Source organism: Hemibagrus wyckioides, linkage group LG20 (genome assembly GCF_019097595.1).
Source record: "Hemibagrus wyckioides isolate EC202008001 linkage group LG20, SWU_Hwy_1.0, whole genome shotgun sequence".
In the NCBI taxonomy this organism is placed as follows: Eukaryota; Metazoa; Chordata; class Actinopteri; order Siluriformes; family Bagridae; genus Hemibagrus; species Hemibagrus wyckioides.
Genome location: NC_080729.1, coordinates 1,119,417 through 1,121,563, shown reverse-complemented (window position 1 = coordinate 1,121,563; position 2,147 = coordinate 1,119,417). Strand labels below are relative to the sequence as shown.

At 35.3% G+C, this 2,147-nt stretch overlaps 1 protein-coding gene across 1 annotated transcript in view; it reads left to right on the top strand.

The window, feature by feature from the left end:
• Window positions 1–1,868: 1,868 nt before the first annotated feature.
• Window positions 1,869–2,147, top strand: part of kcnb2a (potassium voltage-gated channel subfamily B member 2a) — a 38,410-nt gene continuing 38,131 nt past the window's right edge. The window contains exon 1 of the mRNA XM_058418400.1: window positions 1,869–2,096. The gene's annotated coding sequence lies outside the window, so the exon portion shown is untranslated. The remainder of the gene's footprint in view (window positions 2,097–2,147) is intronic.

Here is a 2,147-nt window from a genome sequence, read left to right as displayed (position 1 = left end):
GTTGTTGTGATGTTGTGTTGTGATGTTGTGTTGTTGTGATGTTGTGTTGTTGTGTTGTTGTGATGTTGTGTTGTGATGTTGTGTTGTTGTGATGTTGTGTTGTTGTGTTGTTGTGATGTTGTGTTGTGATGTTGTGTTGTGATGTTGTGTTGTTGTGTTGTTGTGTTGTTGTGATGTTGTGTTGTGATGTTGTGTTGTTGTGATGTTGTGATGTTGTGTTGTGATGTTGTGTTGTGATGTTGTGTTGTGATGTTGTGTTGTGATGTTGTGATGTTGTGTTGTTGTGTTGTTGTGTTGTTGTGATGTTGTGTTGTGATGTTGTGTTGTTGTGATGTTGTGTTGTTGTGTTGTTGTGTTGTTGTGATGTTGTGTTGTGATGTGTTGTTGTGATGTTGTGTTGTTGTGTTGTTGTGATGTTGTGTTATTGTGTTGTGTTGTATTTTAGTGTTGTGTTATTGTGATGTGTTGTGTTATTGTGTTGTTGTGGTATAGTGTTGTTGTGTTGTTGTGTGTTGTGTATCTCTTCTCTCTGCTCCAGACATAAAGAACACTGAGTGCTGAATCTCTCATGAACCTTCACTGATCTAACCAAGAGTCAGAACCTCATCACCTCCTCAGAAATTAATTGGTGTAATGTATATAATATAATATAATATAATATAATATAATATAATATAATATAATATAATATAATATAATATAATATAATGCCTGTTTATAACAATTTATTTGACATGAAGATGTCTTTAAAAGTCATTCCTCCTTTTCCTCTCTACCTTAAAATTCAAATAAATAACTATCCGATGTGTTAAAGGAGAAATCTGATGGTTTGTCTCCCTCCTGTGGCCATCAGAGGAACTGCACGCTTAACATTATTGGTTTGATGATTTTACCGAAATTTATCTTCACCTGTATATAAACCTACTGGAAGAAAAGCAGTGTTCACAGATACTCACTCTTACTTTATTGTAAATTATAAAGTTTATTATCTTAGCTTGCTTTTGGTTTTAGAGTTCAAAAACTAAACACGCTTAAAAACAAGACCAAAATCCTAAACGGAAGTAGAAATAGTTTTTTTTTGTTGATGTTTTGTTTTGTTGTGGAAACATCTCTGCGGTTTAAAGTGCTCTAGCAGATCTCTCTCTCTCTCTCTCTCTCTCTCTCTCTCTCACTGCTCCCTCAGAGAGTACAGTTTAGGATAGACAGAACTGATATCTAATGACATGAGTAATGACATGACGAGTCACTTTAATGATTCGATTCTTCTGAACAAACCATGCCAGTTTTGATTCATTTGATTCATTATAACATTTCAATCCATCTCTTACTTTTTTATACTGTTAGTTTCTTTCTATATTTAAATCTCTAGAAAATAATAAAGTATATTATATTAATAGATCATTATATAATAACATTGATCTTGATTCGTTTCTAAAAACAGACGAAAACCAAGGAAGAAAGCTAAAAACAAAACAAAACTTTTTTCTAGACGGATATTTTTGCCTCTTTCTTATACTTGTTTAGTCTTACCCAGCTGAAACATCATGCTTTAGCATAATTTATCTAATTTGTTTTATTCAACCGATTTTATGTATTAAAACATCATTTATTACTTATACCACTGGCGAATATATGGCAAAGTCCGAATAAAAAGAACAGCCGCTATAAATTTATTCTCGCTTGAGAATCAATTTAGTGATTTGACTCGCATAAGTGAATCGACTCCATAGTGAATCGACTCCGCAGTGAACCAGAGCCGATCCAATTACTCTTCGCCTGCAGCTCCCTCTCTCTCTCTCTCTCTCCCTCTCTCTCTCTCTCTCTCTCTCTCAGTGTGTCTTTGCGCGAAACCCCACAGTAACATTTCTTTCTCGCTGGCTGCTTTAAGGTTTTGCACAAATCCATCATGAGGAGAATAACCGAGTGATTCTTTATCTGTAAGATTTTTTTTGTGTGATAAACTCGTGTTTATCGGTGGGACTGGAGCAGAAGAACGTGATGCTTTCCAAAAAGCTCCCACTGACTCCTTGTACTCCTCTGATCCTCCTTATTTCTGGAGCGGAGAGATGGAAAAAGTGCTCAGTTAAGTAGCTCAGGTAAGATTTCATCATCAGCATCAGTGCACTAAAGGGGTGTGTGTGTGTGTT